At 40.1% G+C, this 18144-nt stretch overlaps 1 protein-coding gene across 10 annotated transcripts in view; it reads left to right on the top strand.

Annotated features, from left to right (window-relative positions):
• Positions 1-18144, top strand: part of OSBP2 (oxysterol binding protein 2) — a 249736-nt gene that overhangs the window by 124113 nt on the left and 107479 nt on the right. The window contains exon 1 of one of the 10 annotated variants that reach the window (XM_074293792.1): positions 8439-8535. The exons of the other annotated variants lie outside the window; for them this stretch is intronic. The gene's annotated coding sequence lies outside the window, so the exon portion shown is untranslated. Of the gene's footprint in view, positions 1-8438; positions 8536-18144 lie in introns of those variants that run through there. 10 annotated transcript variants of the gene reach the window in all.

The following is an 18144-nucleotide window of genomic DNA, read 5'->3' as shown; positions in this document are numbered from 1 at the left end:
ATTCTTTCCAACAATGAGAGGACTGATACCAGTTCCAATGATCTTGTGATCATCTACAACCATCTACAAACCAGAGAGAGAACTGTGGGAACTGAATGTGAATCACAACATAACATTCTCACTCTTTTTGTTTTTGTTTTTATTTTCTTACTCATTTACTTTCCTTTTTGATCTGCTTTTTCTTGTGCAGCAAGAGAATTGTATAAATATATTTACACATATTGGATTTAATATATATATATATATATATATATATATATATATATATATTTTAACAAATATTTCAACATGTATAATATATTGTATTGCTTGCCATCTAGGAGAGAGGATGGGGGGAAGGAGAGGAAAATCTGAAATACAAGGCTATGCAAGGGTCAATGTTGAAAAATTATCCACGCGTATGTTTTGAAATAAAAAAGCTTTTAAAAAATTAAATTAAAAAAGAGAATACTTGCCTTGCCAGATATTGGTTTGTTTTCCTTCATCTTAACAATATTTCTTTATAAATGTTTGAACTCAGATAATCTGGCGACCATAATCTCTGTTGATTTTTCTCTTGGTGCTCAAAGTTTTTTAACTGAGTTTTCATATAATATTTTTGAGAATTTCACTTTTCCCCTAAATTTCCTTTTGCTCACTTTTTGACTCGTTTCCCCTTTGATACCTGTTTTAACAAGAGTTGGATCTCAAATCTGTATTAATCTTTTTACCACATTGTCCAATTAATGTTTCCCTGGCCATAGTCTTTGTTCCAAGGTGTGGGGTAAGAGTGGAAGGAAAGGGAATAAAAGTAGCTCCAGCTGGATGCCATTCCCATATTATTCTCTTTATTCTTCTGCCTCTTGACTGAATGTGGATCACATTTTCACCTTTTTTATTGTTTGTTTGCTTTTTTTCTTTTCTAATTTTTTTTCCTTTTTGATGTGATTTTTTTTTTTGTACAGCATGATAAACATGAAAATGTTTAGAAGAATTGAACATATTTAACATATTTGATTGCTTGCTGTCTAGGGGAGAGGGAAGATGTGGAGGGAGAGGAAAAAAAACTGAAACACAAGGTTTTGCAGGGTGAATATTGAAAATTGTCTTTTGCGTGTATTTTGAAAAATAAAGAGCTATTGTTTAAAAAAATCTTCTACCCCTTATTGTTGTTAACTTTTATATATTTCTTCTTTTTTGGATATTATGTATTTTTATTTTACTTCAGTACTGATTAAAGATACACCTGGATTGCTTTCTATAAGAGTTTTTTGGTTGTTTATTTTTGAAGAAAGGGCTCCTTTAGTGTGCCATTTGTTTTTCTGGACAGGTATAAACAAGCACATCCAGGCATTGTAAACAAGTCAACAACAGAGTAACTAAGTTAAGAACAAAACAAAACAAAACAAAAACCTTGCTCTCATTCAAAGCCATTTTTATGCTCCTTGCGTCATCCTGCACAACTTATTCCATCTTTGGGGCAGTAATATGGCAAGAATAGTTTTTCTGTAAGACTAGATTGCTCTGTCTTTTAAAAGGTACAGTATTTATATCCCTCACTCCCTATTTAACGTGATAACAGGGAACACTGTACAGTACTGATATTGCCCTTCTTTTCTTCTTGGTCTCCAATTTCAATGGACATGACAGTGTTTAGAAAACATCCTGTTACTACTCAGGCAAAGCTTCAGGTACTCTTTTTCTTCAGATTATACATTCTTGGATTCCTCTTCCTACCTCTAGCAGTTTATCCTACAATCCTTCCTCTAGTCCTTGACATATGACTCTTTTTATTTCTTTTTCATTCATTGGTTTAGACGCTTTATCCTCCTTTTCCAGAATAGTCACTCTTGTATTTTTTTCTGTTTTCTTCTTCGGTTTAGATTCTGTGTCCACAGTAAATTGTTAATATATGTATGTATGCACCTGTCAGATTGGCTAAGATGACAGGAACAAATAATGACAAATGTTGGAGGGGATGTGGGGAAATTGGGACACTAATACATTGCTGGTGGAGTTGTGAAAGAATCCAGCCATTCTGGAGAGCAATCTGGAATTATGCCCAAAAAGTTATCAAACTGTGCATACCCTTTGACCCAGCAGCGCTACTACTGGGATTATATCCCAAAGAAATACTAAAGAGCGGAAAGAGACATATATGTGCCAAAATGTTTGTGGCAGCTCTTTTTGTTGTAGCTAGAAACTGGAAGATGAATGGATGTCCATCAGTTGGAGAATGGTTGGGTAAATTGTGGTATATGAAAGTTATGGAATATTATTGCTCAGTAAGAAATGACCAGCAGGAGGAATACAGAGAGGGTTGGAGAGACTTAAATCAACTGATGCTGAGTGAAATGAGCAGAACCAGAAGATCACTGTATACTTCAACAACAATACTGTATGAGGATGTATTCTGATGGAAGTGGAAATCTTCAACATAAAGAAGATCCAACTCACTTCCAGTTGATCAATGATGGACAGAGGTAGATACACCCAGAGAAGAAACACTGGGAGGGGAATGTAAATTGTTAGCACTAATATCTGTCTGCCCAGGTTGCATGTACCTTCGGATTCTAATGTTTATTGTGCAACAAGAAAATGATATTCACACACATGTATTGTACTTAGACTATATTGTAACACATGTAAAATGTATGGTATTGCCTGTCGTCGGGGGGAGGGAATAAGGGAGGGGAGGTAATTTGGAAAAATGAATACAAGGGATAATATTATAAAATATATATATATATAATAAAAAAAATTTAAAAAAAAAATATATATGTATGTATGTCTTCTGTTGTCTCACATGAGTGATATTTATCTGATGCCCATTCCACCACCTCTTTTTCTATATTATATACTCTTCTTATCACACACTTCACTTCCGTGAAATACTAAGTTCTACTTCCTTCCTCCTTTCCATTCCATTGTATTCCTTTTGCTGTCTTTTCCACAACCCTCAGAATAGAACTAATCTACCCCAGGGTCCTCCAATTTTTTTTCATTCACTTTCCTTAATCATCTTTGAAGATATTAAGATTTTGAAGACCTATCTCTTAGTATTAGAATGTTAGCACATCATCATCATCATACAACCTCTTCTAATTGTTCAAAAATAACTTTCTAGGTTTCTTTGGACTCTTTTGTTTGTTTTTCAAAATGCTACTCAGCTCTGGTCTATTTATTACAAGTTTTTGAAAGTCCTCTATTCCCAAAAAAAGGTTCACTTTAGGATTCTATTAAATTTTGTAGGGTAAATTGTTTTTTTATTGTAAACCTTTTCTCTTTAATCTGTGGAACTCCTGTATTCCAAGCTCACTTGTTATTAGTAGAAGCTACCAAGTCTTATGTGATCCTAACTCTGGTTCCTTGGCACTTGAGTTGCTTCTTTCTGGGCATTTGCAGTATTTTTTCTCTTATATAGGAGCTCAGGTTTTTGGATGTTATTCTTCATACTTTCCCTTTTTATGGCTTCTTTTATGAGTTGATGGTTATGTTCTTTCTACCTACACTCTACACTCTGCTTTCTGATTCTAATAGATCTAGTCTACCTTTATGAATTATTGAAGTATAGTTTTCAGAATTCTTTTTAGTATTGTTTTCATGAAGTCTAGTGATTCCTAAATTATATTCCTTTGATTTGTTTTGAGGTTAGTTATTATTTATAGCAAATGTTTTATATTTTTTCATTTTATTCTAATATTTATTGTCTCATGGAATCATTGATTTATAGTTTATTCTAATTTTTATGATCTCTCATTTGATATTCTTCCAATTTTTACCTCTACATTTTTATCTTCTTCATTTTTTTCAATATTCCTATAGTCCTTGTAGAAAATGTATTTCCCTCCCCCTTTTAAGTTTCTCCTTGAAGTTATGGAGTTTAGAGTTAAGATCTCCTAGACTGGATTTGGGGGCAGCTCTAAATCTACAGCCAGTTTTTATACAGATTAAGATCATCTTTGGTTTCCTCATCACTGCAACCTTAGTTCTTGAATTGGGACTTTGTGCCAAGATTAGGCTTCACTTCTTCCCTACTTTTGGATGAGGTGGGTCCTCTTGACTTGGTTTTGCCCTTGGTACCCTGGGATACTTCTTGATCTTCAGGACTTAAATCCCCTTGGATTTTTGAGATTCTGAGTATTGTTCTTTGGGGATCCTTTAAGGGCTTCTTAGTTCAAAATGCTTAAGACTTTTGCGTGCCTGAGCTATCACAAACCACTGTAACTTTCTGATTGTTGTCATGCCTCCATAGGTCATTACTGCTCCCAAAACATCCTGGAACACTCTCAGGAATCCTTCCATTCTTGGTACCTTTCAAATGAGAGTCTTACAGGATGTGTGTTTATGGCCCTTCCCTGGTTGAGCTGAAAGTCATAGATTTCTTGGAGACACTGTTCTTTTCTCTTGTACACTTTTGGGGTAGAGGAAGTCACTGATAGTTTATAATTGATGTTCTTGATTATTATTCTGTCTGGTGAATTTCAGGTTTGTACTGTGTTGGGGGAGTTGGGAAGCCTGCCTCCCTAGAGAGAGCTATTGTATCTCAAATTCTCCTATTGATTTATTCTTGTGGCTATTTTTGATGCTTTACCCCCTTTGCCTCACTATTATCCTCATTCTATTAATCCTTACCCTTATAGATGAGTTGGTAGAGGGATGAAATCCTGGAAATAGCTTATAGATAGTTTATTTAATCCTCCTGATCTTTAGTTTCCCTACTTATATAACAAGCATGAGATACCAGGGCTGTTCCCTCCAAGGGAGCTGTGAGCTTCTAATGAGGTCATGTAAACAAAGTGCTTTTTTGATGGCTGCAGTGGATAATAAGAAAGTGGAATAAGATAGACTTATCTTCCCAAGTTAAAATCTGGCATCAGACACTAACTATATGACCCTGGGCAAGTCACTTAATTCTATTTATCTCAGTTTCCTCATCAATAAAATGAATTAGAGAAGAAAATAGCAATAATATCTGGGCAAGAAAGCCCATGAGGAGTTAGATATGATTGAAAAATGACTGAAGTGAAGACAAAGTACTTTAGAGGCAGAGGACCTGGCTGTCACCTTCAGTCACATTTGTGGACTGATGGGATGAGACTAGACCTTCAAGGTGGCTTTTAGCTTTGAATATACGATCTCATGATTTGTGAACTTTGGGTATCCCCAAAGACCAAGACTTTGGGGGAGACTTGTGTAAATGTGAATTCATATTTTTGTTCATACAGGGAAATTGAAACTCCTCAAAGTGAAATGACTTGTGCAAGAGTCACACAATTGGAAATGGGACTGGAACCCAAGTTTTCTGACTCACCAGTATTTTTTAGGACACTATACCATTCTTGTCTTACAAATGACTGTATATTCATATGTAGAACTTAGGTGAGGGATTAGAGTTAGCAATATAGGGTTGAATCAGCAAAGAAAACAGTGAAAACTGAGGCCAAGATCAATTCAGTCAAGAAAGGACTAGTGAGAAAGCTGTTGAGCAGCCTTCTAGACCTGAGGCATTGAGGATCACCCACAGCTTTAGAGCCTGGGGAGAAGACAAGGAATCATCCAAAGGAAGAGCTGACAGGATATATTTTAAATAGACTGCTATAAAGAACAGCAAATAAAACCATGCCAGCAATAGAAATAGGAATTAAAGTGGGAAAGATGTAAATTACTTAGGTCACTTAGATTTAGTGTTTTAAAGGCCCACCTAACAATCCGTTAAGAAAGGCAATTATTTCCATTTACAAATTAGGGAACAGGTTTAAAGTGGCGACACTGTCCAATCTTACAACTACTATCATGGACAGAGCTTGATATGGGATATCATGCGTTCTTTACTGAACTATTCTGACTTTACTATTTGAGGATCTATTTGGTATTCCTTAAAAAAACTGGGTATGCCTGTTAATGCAGAGTGTAGGTTTTTGCAGTTTTGCCTTTTACTTGGTACTGACTTGATTAAATGCTGTGAAGAAAGAAGGTAGTGAAAATGTGGTCACGGGCAAAAGTTTTGCTTGCTGTTGCTTATGCCTCTGAATTAATTAATCCATAATAGGAATATTTTATTACAAAGAAATAAAAGAGGAAATATGCAGATGACAGCTCTCTTACCTGAGTTGATTCATTCTTATGGCATGCTTTTGCTATCTTCTAAAACTTGAACAAGTTCAGTTGTATTCATCCCATAAGTGCACTGATTGAGCAGTGTACAAATAAGGTGCCAGTTGCCTCCGTACTCAGGAATCTCATAGTCTCACAGTCAAAAGACATATATGCAAATAAATAGAATGTCCACTAGGGTAAGTGTTCTTCCTGTTGCCTCGACTTCAGCGTCATTTCCTCCTAAAGAAACTTTGAACTTCATCCCTAGATACTCCCCCAGGTTCTAAGAGGTGAACTTCTGCCATACAGTGGCCACAACCAAGCTGACACCTCCGTTCCCTGACTTCAGCTCCAAACTACCTACCTTATGCATACCTTCTCCCTCTCCCCCTCATTGGAATGGAAGAGGCTCGAGGCTGGGACAATAGTGGTGCTTGATGGTGTTTGTCTTCCCAGCACTTAGCACAGTTCCTGGGACATGCTGAGCACTTCACCACAAGTTCTGAATAACTCTAGGAGAGTTACAGTATGGTCAGAGTTAAGGTGACAAAGCCATCGTTATTTGCAGGAGTAGTTAAAGGCTCCATGGAAAAGATAGCATTAGAGTTAAACCTCGTGGGACACATAGGATCTTCAGAGGTATTGTAGGCCTAGGATGTATGCTTGAAAAAACAAGGAGCTCTTCCAGGAAGCTATATCTGTAGTGTCGTGTTAGCCATATTTTGAGGAATAAATAGGTATTTTATTTCATTTCTTGAAGTCAGGGGACAGAATTCTAGAATGTAAGAGCAGAAAGGTAAAATGACTTCTCTAAAGTTAAATGGGGAATTAATAGTAGAACAAGCCAAGTCAGGAAGCATTTATTAAATGCCTGCTGTGTTCCAGGTATTAGACTAAGCCCTGGGATACAGAAAAGGGCAGAAAAGCCTCCCTGCCCTCAGACAGCAAGCAAACATCCTGTTGATGGGTTGAATGGGGCAGTTTCAGAGGAAAGGCCCTGAGCATGTGACCCTCTAGCTGAGATTTGAAGGAAGCCGGGAGGTAGAGATGTCATGAGAAGCCAAGTGTCTTGAGTCTGGCTCTTGTTAGCTGCTACAACATGGTCCAGGAAATTGGGACCTGTTTGAGATCATTTTTAAGGAAAGGCAATGCAATTTAGCAAGGGAGCTCTGGACTGAGAGGAGAGGCGCAAGAAGGGCTCCTTTCCTCTTTCCCACTTACTGTGGGGCTGGGAGCAAATATCCTTCCCCTCGCATGCCTCTAATGAGGGCTGAATCTGCCATCTCTGAGGACCCTCTGACTTCTGACATTTTCTGATCTATTTAGTGTAATTCAAGCCCAAGTCTAGAGCTGAAAGAGATATTAAGAAATGATTGACTACATTCCCAATATATTACAGATGAGAATAGTGGCCCCTGAAAGATGAAGTGATTTTGCGAAAGTCATAGCTAGTAAGTAGCAGAGTCTGGATTTGAACTCCTGACTCAGATTCTGCCACACTACTAACAAGACTGCAAAGGAGAGAATGTTCCAGGTATAGATGCTCTTCGATCTTTAATGTTCATGGTTCTTAGGCTTCATCTTAATTAATCTCCAAGTAAGGCATGTAATTATGGAAGCAAGAGAATTCTCAGTGTAAATATCACTGGCTTTCTCTTTTCTGATAGGATCAAGCTAGTCTTCCTTTTTTTCTTAGCTAGACTTGAAGATAAATAGCATTGAGTTTTCATTAACTGGGACTCTGAGATTTTAAGCTTTGCCACAGTGTGCGCCAGAGAATTGTCTTTAGTGAAATTCTTCCTTTTGAAGGGAAGCTCTGTAGCTGAGACTGTTTTTTTTTTCCCCTAAGCCCTGGTGAGTCCTGGATTCCTACTTCAGGAGAGCCAGTATTCAAATTGGTGAAAGTACTTTTTCTGTGACAGTTTAAAAAAAAAAAGAAAAAAAAAAAGTCTTTTAGAGATGGGAGGAAGGGAGTGCAATTTGAAGGGAGGGGGGACTTCCTGCCCAAGAAGGGAGGAAAACTTAAGGCTTGGCTTCTTTTGGAAGGAAAGGCAGAAAAGAGGCATGAATAATTGGAGAGTGGTAGCCTTGCCCTGTTGGTTATGACAGGGAAGGGCTCGGTGGGAGTGCAAGCAGCTTGAGGAAGCCAGGGGGGTGGTGCGCCTTAAGCCTGGGGGCTGGCAGCTGTCCATGGTGCTGAGCTGTGTTCTGCTGCCTTGCCTGTCCCAGCAGCAGCTTGTCCTTGGCCCAGGAGGGCTACTGGAGCTGCAGCCAAGGGATCCAGGCCAGAGATTACTCTCCTTTCCTTCCCCTTGCCTCAGCACAGCAACAGAATGGATTGAGGGCGGAGATTAGGGCAGGCAGCAGTGTTTTGGCAGCAGCAGCTGAGAGAGCCTCGGGTAGTCATCGGGCTACCCCCAAATCCGAACCAACCCCTAATCCAGGAGCCCCTCCCCGGTGAGTTCCAGCAAGGATGGGCAGACATTGGGAGGGAGGAGAGTCAGGGGAAGGAGGCGGGGGGGGGGGGGTGTTCCTTGGTTTCCCCCACCTATCTCTTCTAGTTCTTTAAGGTTGGGCTAGTGGGGATGGGGGGGAAAGATGAAGGTGCTGCTTCCTCCCAGGACAGAGTTGTAGACTGGTGAGGGTCAGTGGGGAGAAAGGGGGCGGATGGCTTCAGGGCGTCTTGAGACAGGTTCAGTCCTTGGGCTGTCATCACAGGGGTACCCTTTACCACCTTAGTGCAAAGAATTGGTCCCAGAATAGCTCCCTTCGCTGCCTGATTGTCGCTCTGGACAGTGGCCATCTTTTAGAAGCCAAATGGCTCAGAAATATTAGAGAGGCTTCAAGGCAGACACACTTTCCCCACCCCATTTCTCAAGTCTCGGGTGAGGCATTTGAATTGCAGGATATGTGATGGGGTGGAGGGGGAGCACTTTGATTCCCACGGCTAGACCTGGGAACTGGACACTGTGAAGTGAACACAGAGGGGCTTTTATGCAGGAATTAGCTGTGCACTGCAAGCGTGTGTGTGACCGTGTGTGTTTGTGTCTGTGTGTCTGTGTTTTCCCAGCACGCAAAGGTGATTTTAAAACTCTGAGTGGTATCTGCCGTAGGAAAAGAGATTCTCGAGCCGGGCTTCCAGCCTCTGAGTAAGCAGTTCTGGGTCACACTGGGAAGCTGCACAACCAGAGAAGCCCTGACCCCCCAAATCCCCCCAAAGCTGCCCCCTCCTATCTTGGAGCATCCGGCCAGGGGGGAGATGTGTTTAAACTTCATGGGTCATCTCTGCCTCCGAACCCACCAGAGTACGGTCCCCATCTCCATCACCTGGCAAGGTCAGACTCACAGACAGGATCTCAGAATGCTGTTGTTTGTACTCTGCTGGTCAGACAGTGGGTTGAATGGGATGGGGCAAATGTAGAGAAGTTAAGGAAAGAGGGATCCTCTATGCAGGAGGGGCAAAAAAGGTGTAAAACTGAGGTGTATACCAGGGTGAAAGAGACATTGCTTTCAACTAGCTAAATGTGAATGAATCCTCATCCTAAAGGTCCTAAGGGCTGGAACTTCTGTGTCATCTTGTATATGAAATGCAGTGTGAGTTCAGTGGCAGGGATTCTGGCAGGGAACATCATCTTATTTTCTTGAATGATTCCAAGATTCTGAATGATAGAAATGAAATTGAAAAGATTTTGTCAGATTATAAGCTGGTTCTGAGATTAGTGGGAATTGCTTAGTGTTGCAGTGCTGGAAGAGATAAAGGCCAAGATTCTATTAAAATAACTCATGTAAAGCAAACTCCTTAGGAGGTCTGTCCTGTTTATATGCTCCAGTTTGCAGAAGAAAGTACCGGGAGAAAAGAAAGGGAGAGAATGTGGCTCCTGCCTAAACTTTCAAATGAAGGTGGGAAACAAATCATCTGCCAGATTGAACTTTGTGGTCAGACCCATTTAGCCATTAATTTTTTCAGTCAGAAATATGGGGATGGGTGGCATCTTGTACTGTTTAGCAGTCCAGTGAGCTTCAGTGGGAAAGGGTGGTCTGAATTGATACTTGTCTGTTTTCCTGAATCTAATATACCAGAAACTTGCATGCCAATTTGTTCAAATGTTTTATTTTTTAAAGATCCAGGGGGTCAGAAGATTAAATTCTGTTCTTAATGTTATTAAGCTTCACAGTTTAATACTGTTGTATGAGAGTGGTCTCTTATGTTTCCTACTTTGTTCAATTCTAGAATCATCAATAATTAAAACATTTTGTATAATTCAATGATGTTTCTTGGGTTATTGTCTTGATCTTCTTATCTTGGTTGCATTTAGGCACACTGAAAATTTTGCTTTTAGGAATCTTAGAACATAGAACTTAAGTCCCTTCCAATTCTGATATTATTAGAACATAGAATAGAGAATATCTGGTTTGCAAAACATAGACCTATAGAATGTTAGCCATGAAAGAGGCCCTTAGAACATGTAACATCAAAGCTAAACTAATAGATGGATAAAATATCTGTGTTATAATAGGTCTTAAAATTATAGATCATAGAATGTTATATCTGGAAAGGAACCTGAGGAGCTTCAAATTGATGGAGGCTATCACGATTTTTATCCATGGCTTAAGTTACTTAAAACCTCCTTAATAATTAAGTTGGGTTCAAATTCACTTCTAAAGCTGAAGAAAATAATACCATTTGGATCTTAACTCTGTAGTATAGTATTAGGTATTAGTTCTTTTTTGTTGTAGCTTTTGTTAATGCTGTTGTTTGTTTTTTTTACATTTATTGATATCACCTTCATTTTCAAATATATCATATATATTCTTCCCTTCTCCACTTAAAGAAACAGGGTAAGAGGAAAATAATCAGGTCAGCAAAACTAACCAAGATGTCAATTAAGTCTTCATGGAACGGAAAGAGAAACATGTTCACATTTCTTTTTTTGGCGAGGCAGTTGGAGTTAAGTGACTTGCCCACTGTCTGAGGCTGGATTCGAACTCAGGTCCTCCTGAGGGCCAGTGCTTTAGCTACCGTGCCATTTAGTTGCTCCCACATCTATTTTTGAGGGCCAATATAATTATTGATTATTATAATTCCACATCATTTAGGTTTGTGGCTTTGTTGTTTACATTTCTATTTTTGCAGTGTTTGTGGGTTGTTGTTTTTTTTCATTCTACAAAGTTCAGGTTGTATCAATTTGTATCAACCTTCTTATGTTTCGTGGACTTCTTTCTACTCATCATTTTATGTGTCACAGTAAAATCACATTATGTTCCTGTGCCACAGTTTATTATATTGTCAGCTCTCTTTCATGCTAGTTTAAACACATACACAATCACACTTCTTTGTATACGCAGACAGGTGGATAGGTACATAGTGTGTTTGTGTACAAGTATAGATCTTTGACACATGGAAATATTTTTATTTTTAATTTAATTTTTTTTCATGAGGCAATTGAGATTAAGTGACTTGCCAAAAATCACTTAGTTAGGAAATGTTAAATGTCTGAAGATAGATTTGAACTCGGGTCCTCCTTACTGTCAGGCCAGCGCTTTATCCACTGCACCATCCAGCTGCCCTTCTTTGTATCTTTTACAGTTGAAGTTGGACACAATGCTCTGTTTGTGATAAATGCTTAAGAAATGCTTGTAGAAACTGGCACCACAGTGCAGCTTTCACAGAAGTGAAGATGAGAGCCCAAACCAGTGATGGGGCACTTGGTGGAAGATTTCAGTTGGAAATGGATTTTTTTAAAAGAAGATCTGACATCCAGATTAGGATATAAATTACAGAAGCAATGTACTATTGTGGAAAGAACAAACTCTGAGCCAGGATGCTGTAGCTGTGGGTTCAAATATGACTCCCAGTATCTATCAGGTGACTTAACATTACCTAGAGATAATTCAGTTTGCACTGTCTGCTTCACAGAGTTTTGTTGGTGAAAGGTGAAGGAATAAGAAGAATTGGGATAGGAGCTAAGCCTGTGATTAGCATAGGGTCCTCCTCATTGCTGATAAGAATAGATAGATGTCTTCTTTGTTGTCCTTGGCCTTTTCTAGAGTGTGGGTTGACTTGTCAGGGCCAAATCACTAGTATGGATCAGAAGAAGGACTCGAACCCAGCTCTTCCTGGCTTTGAGGCTGATTATAGAGAATAATAAGAAATAACTCGTAAACCCATGGTATAAAATTCTGGACGTAGTCGTTTTTAATTCAATTTTATTCTTCCTCAGTGGGGAAATCCATTTTCTTTTCTCCTTTTTCTATCTTCTCCTTCCCATTAAACAAACATAATCAATATAGTCAAGAAAACTAATTTCCACACCAGTCAAAAAAAAAAAAAAAACAACTACTATGTCTCAGTCTGCATAGTAGTGTATTTTATTTTGCGTCTTCTGGAAATGACTTTGGTTAATGATTTAATTGCGTTCTTAGGTCTTTCAAAGTTATCTATCTTCCAAATGTTGTTAATTTATACAATAAATTGTTATTGTATAAATTGTTCTCCTCTCTTCACTCTGTTTCAGTTTATACAGATTCTGATTTTCTCTGAAACCATGCTCTTCTTCATCTCTTGGTATTCTAACAATATTCATACACCGCATCTTGTTCGGTCATTCCTCAGGTGATTAGATTCCAGTTTTTTGCCACTACAAAAAGAGATGCTCTAAATAGTTTTGTGTATATGGCCCCTTTTCTGCTTTCTTTAATATCCCTTGGAATGCCTGCCATCTAGGGGAGGGGGTGGAGGGAAGGAGGGGAAAATTCAGAACAGAAGGGAGTACAAGGGATAATACTGTAAAAAATTACCTATACATATGTACTGTCAAAAATGTTATAATTATAAAATTAATTTTAAAAATTAAAAAAAAAAGATTATAGGAAAAAAATCTCTTGGATATAGGCTTGGTAGTGGTATTGATTGAAGTAATGCAGAGTTTAGTGACCATTTGGGTGTAGTTCTAAATTGCTTTCCAGAAACTTTCAAATCAAGCAACAGCTTTGCCAATACATTAATGTATCTTTTTCTGCAGCTGTCATTTTCTTTTTTTTCTGTCAATTTAGCTTGATTATAATTTAATTTGCATTCCAATAATTTTAGTAACTTGGAGCATTTTTTGTATAGCTTTTGATAGCTTGAATTTCTTTCTCTGAAAAATTTCCTGTTCGTATCCTTTGACCATTTTATCAGTTGGGTAATAGCTCCCATAAATTATCATAATTATTCTTTTTATGTCTTGCATAAAATGAGACCCTTTTCAGAGAAAACTGCAACAAAAACTAATTTATTTTTGCGAGACAGTTGGGATTACTTAGTGTCTTGTCTTAGGGACTTGCTTAGGGTCACACACTAGGAAGTGTTGAGTGTCTGGGGTCAAATTTGAACTCAGGTCCTCCTGACTCTATCCACCACTGCACCATCGAGTTGGGTCCAACAAAAAAATTTTTCCCCTGTCCACTTGCATATTAATTTTAGCTGTGCTGCTTTTGTTTGTCCACAAACTTTTAAATTGTATATAATTCGTCTCTTCTTACTTCCTGCCCTTTTTTCTCTTCCTTACCCAAAGTCTAGGTGCAGGTTCTTACCTTTTATTTCCTTTTAAATCCTCTTCAAGGTCTCCTCTGTGATAAAGTTTGCCTGCACCCTGCTGAGCCTGCCCTTCCTCTGCCTCCCCTTCTCTCCTTCCCCTTGTTTTTGTGTGTGCAGGATGGGATTCTTCTTGCCTTTGACCATTTCAGATGAGTGTAGTGGTCTCCTACTCCTTCCACCCTTTCCTTGTTGTTTTTTATATCTTCTGTTTGGACATCCCAGTTTGGGAACTAATTTCTCCTATCCTTTTTTCAACCTCTTTCTCCCTCCACTTCTTCTCTTTTTTAAAGCTCAACAAAACATAATAAAACAGGTGTGCAGAGGGCCTGGTGGGTAAGATTGGCAGACTTGGAGAGAGGGACACCTGAGCTCAAATGGGGTCACTTGAAATGACGGGACAACAGCACGCCACGGCTCTCATCTTCTACTCTCAGTCCTTTATTGTAGGATTTGGATTTTGTGGGGACTTTTTGCTTCACCTTTTCTGTGTTTATTCTAAACCACTCTGTTTGTATCTCATCTCCTCCCTTCCTTAAAAATCTTCCCTTGACATGAGCACCCCACTAGCTGTCATTCTGTGGATGACTTTCCTGTCTTTCTTGACAGTTCTTATCCCAAAGGCTGGGGTCCTTTGGGTTTGTCAAACACTAGGTTGTTAGAGTTATTAATTATTTTGTCCTTTGGACCTAACCTATTCCACTTATCAACTAGTCTATTTCTTAGCCAATACCAAATGGTTTTGGTAACCGTTGCTTTATAATACAATTTTAGATCTGGTACAACTAGGCCACCCCCCTTCATTTGATTTTTTCATTAATTCCCTTGAAATTCTTGGCCTTTTGTTTTTCCATATGAACTTTGTTGTTATTTTTTCTAGGTCATATTAAAATAGTTTTTTGGGAGTTTGATTGGCATAGTGCTAAATAAATAGATTAGTTTAGGTAGTATCGCTCGCCCTATCCAAGAGCATTTAATATTCCAATTGGTTAGACCAGATTTAATTTGTGTGGAAAGTGTTTTGTAGTTTTGCTCATATAGTTTCTGATTTTCCCCTGGCAGATAGATTCCTAAATATTTATACTATCAGTAGTTACTTTAAATGGAATTTCTCTCTATAACTCTAAGTGTTGGACTTTGTTAGTGACATATAAGAATGCTGATTATTTATGTGGATTTATTTTGTATCCTGCAACTTTGCTAAAGGTGTGGATTGTTTCTAATAGCTTTTTAGTTGAATTTTTGGGGTTCTCTATGTATACCATCATACATTCCACAAAGAGTGGAACTTCTGTTTTTTTGATTCAAAGGCCACCATTCTGTTCGGTGTGCCACCTTTCCACCTCTGAAAACAGAAAAAAGCTAATACTGCCTCTTGCCAAGGAGGAAACAATCCATGAAAGAAGGTTAAGCTGCAGGCTGGATGGAAAACCCTAGCGGTCCTTGGAGTAAAGTGATGGTAGATGCTCAGCACGTCGGATGGCAGTGCCATAGATGTTTAGAACCTGATACAGGGCTGATCCTCAGGCTGGTGTTGGGCCTAAGGAACCAGAGGCAGGGCAGGTGGACATCCCTGGTCCTCTGCCTCAGGGGCAGCAGGCTTTTAGCAGCCTGGCTGGAAGCTGGGGGCGAGGGGGGGGTTGGCTCAAGAGAAGGGAACATGGGAAGATGAATGGAGAGGGTGTCTACAGCACTAGTGGGAGGGCAGCACTCTCCCCCCCCCCCAGGGAGAGTTGGCCCTCTGCCTGGTCCTAGATGGTCTGAGGCTAGGGGCAGGCACAAGAGCAAGCCTTGATTAAGCCGACGTGTCGAGCACTGTGCCGATACAATTTGAGGTTGTTCAGGAGTTTGTCACATGTGATTCACTGTAACCCCATTGGGGGTTTTCTTGGCACAGATCCTGCTTAGTTTCCTTTTCTAGCTCATTTTACATATAAGGAAACTGAGGCACACAGGATGAAGGGACTTGCCTAGATGGATGCATCAGGTGTCTGAGGCAGGATTTGAACTCAGTAAGACGAGTCCTTCTATAACTACACCTCTGCACTTTGTGCACTATGGCAGCCCCCAAAGACTGAACAAGCCCTCCCAAAGCTCCTATAACATAAGGGGTTTCCACCCATCTTAGTTCTGATTTCTAGGCCCAGGAGCCTTTGGACAGGCCCAGAGCCCCACCTCTGCAGTCCCTGTTCCCTGTTGTTCCCTTTCCTGTGGAGCCCCTGGATATTCATTTTAATGTGTTAGAGTTTTGTCAAGGCTTGAGGTTGGTCTTACTGGCCAATGGTTTTCAAATTCTGATCTTCCATTTCTAAGTCACAATCCTTGCCCGCCTCTAGTCCCTCCTGCATCCCTCCCATTCTCCCCAGTTTCTCGGGAGCCCCTAAAACCACATCCACTAGCCTTCAGGTCCATTTCCCAAGACACAGGATGGTGTGGTGCCCTGATGCCATCTGTGCTCCCCATTCCCATTTCCAGTTCTGTTGCCAACACTTTTCTCTGGCTTATGTGATAGCCAGCTTCAGGCCACACCAGCTTAGGTGGCGACACGTGTTCGTTCTTGTTTCCCCAGTTCTCTAGCCACCCCAGCAGAGGATGTCTGAAGTTCTTTTCTTCCATCAGAGCACAAGTCACGCAGGGCCTCCTGCCCTCCAAAGTGTCTCTGGGAGGAGAATCCATGCTTTGACATTGAATTTTGCAGGAAAAGGCCGCAGCTTCTTTCTCAGCTGAGCTCTCTCCGCCACAGAGCCCCTCCTCAGACCATTGAGCTCTGATGCTCAGAAGGACGGGGATGACTCGTCTTGCCCAGGGCCCTGCCGGGTGCACAGGTCTCTGCCAACCTCAGCCCTGAGCAGGGGCACCTCTGAGGACCTCAGAGCCTGCCCTCCTCACCAGGCAGCAAGCACAGATCTGCCCTCTGCACCTTTGCCTTCAGCTGGAGCAATGGCTCAGAAGTAGAACACCTCCGTGTCACAGGTGTTTGAACAGTTCCGAGCAGCTTTCCTCCAAAGTGTCTTTTAAGGACATCGGGAACAAGACTTCTTTCTCATCCTTGATTCCTCAGTGCCTGACACAAAGCTTAGGTTTGCCAAATTGAAACAAATTTTCAATAGTTATGACATTACAGTAGCTAGTCCAGATTTCATTATTTCCATTTCATAAATCAGGCAGCCAAGACTTAGAGGTGATATGAACTGGCTTTCCGAGGTCACCCGGCTATTGAGGAGTCAGAACCGGGGCTGAGGCTTTGCCCATCACTCCCTGGTTCCTCTTAGGCACCCCCTTGCATGGCAGCCCTCTGGATAGTTGAGCCCAACGTGGCCTGGGTGGCCTGGTACTACCAAAAAACCTACATTGCTGTTCTTGGTTTTTTTACACGTACCCCTCTTGTCTAAAATCTGCAGCCAGAGTGGAACCTTTTCTTATCCAAAAAAGAGGAGGTAAGCAGAGTGATCTGTGACATTGCTCATACGCAGGACCACCCACTCTCTTTCACATGGCTCCCTCCTATCCTTCACAAGCGTGGCAGTCTGCCTCATTCTTAGTTCTCTGGCTCATTCGGCACTACTCTGTTCTGTTGTGATGCTTCTTAGTGCTCTTCTCAATGGTCACTTAGTCAAAGCAAATGTTTATTACACGCCTACCAACTTGCAAGGTGTTTGACCAGAGCTGAGCTCCATTACCTTTCTGGGTGACCTGTGCCCCATTGGCAATCTGGGGAAAACTCCGGCCCCCTCTCAGAAGCTTATGTAAAACCAGATACATAAAAGTAATTGTAGGATTGCAAAGGAAACTGTGCTTGGACTACTTTTTAAATTGTTTAATCAAAATATTTTTGAGGGTTCACATAACCCTAATGCACTGTTGGTAAAATTATGAACTAGTTCACCCATTTTGGAGAACAATTTGAAATTGTGGGCAGGGGATCTAAAATTGTGTATACTCTTAGGCCCCGCAATACCGCTACTGGGTGTCTCCCCCAGAGAGATCAAAGAAAAGCACCTGCATGTACAAAAAAATATACATAGCAAAGAATTGGAGTTCAAGGAGATGCCCGTCAACCGGGGAATGGCTGAACAAGGAGGAGTCTATGATTGTGATGGAATACTATTGTGCTAGAAGAAATGATAAGCAGGGTCATTTTAGAAAAACCTGGGAAGGCTTATAGGAACTGATGCTGAGTGAAGTGAGCAGAATCAGGAGAACATTATACATAATAATAGGAATCAGTGTAGCAATGATCAAGTGTGATTGACTTCGCTACTTTGATCAAGACAGTTCTAAAGGACTCACGATGAAAAATGCTGTCCACCTTCCTAGGGCACTGATGAACGAACGCTTGAGGGCAGTTTGAAGTTATTTTTTATAACTTTTATTTTTCATGTGTGTATGTGTGATAATTGATATAATATTGCTTGCCTTCTCTAAGAGGAGAAGGGGGAAATTTGGAACTCAAAAGAATTTTAAATAAATGTGAAAACATTTTTGACATG

The sequence above is a fragment of the Sminthopsis crassicaudata genome, chromosome 1, assembly GCF_048593235.1.
Source record: "Sminthopsis crassicaudata isolate SCR6 chromosome 1, ASM4859323v1, whole genome shotgun sequence".
NCBI lineage: Eukaryota > Metazoa > Chordata > Mammalia > Dasyuromorphia > Dasyuridae > Sminthopsis > Sminthopsis crassicaudata.
This window is presented reverse-complemented; position numbering and strand designations above follow the sequence as displayed.